Below are 244 nucleotides of genomic sequence, written 5' to 3' on the forward strand. Positions count from 1 at the left end.
CGGCCCGGGCCCCTGGCCGCTGGGAGGAAGGGGCTCTGTCAGGAGCTTGGGGGGTGGGGGGCCCTGCTCCCTCCCCGCTTTCCTGGGGGCACCCCTGGCACTGGCGTAGAAAGCTGAACTGGCCGAGGGGAAATGTCAGGGGGAAGAGGAACGCCCGGTCTGGGGGAAGTGGGAGAGGGCGGGGGACGCCGGGCCGTCCGAGCGCAGGGTGCTGGGCAGATCACACAGGTGCCCACAGGGGGGG

General features: G+C 72.5%; 1 protein-coding gene across 1 annotated transcript in view; it reads left to right on the plus strand.

The window, feature by feature from the left end:
- GNB2 (guanine nucleotide binding protein (G protein), beta polypeptide 2) overlaps nucleotides 1-244 on the plus strand; it is a 5,097-nt gene that overhangs the window by 1,082 nt on the left and 3,771 nt on the right. The gene's annotated exons all lie outside the window — the stretch shown is intronic.

Source organism: Myotis brandtii, unplaced genomic scaffold (genome assembly GCF_000412655.1).
Source record: "Myotis brandtii unplaced genomic scaffold, ASM41265v1 scaffold583, whole genome shotgun sequence".
In the NCBI taxonomy this organism is placed as follows: domain Eukaryota; kingdom Metazoa; phylum Chordata; class Mammalia; order Chiroptera; family Vespertilionidae; genus Myotis; species Myotis brandtii.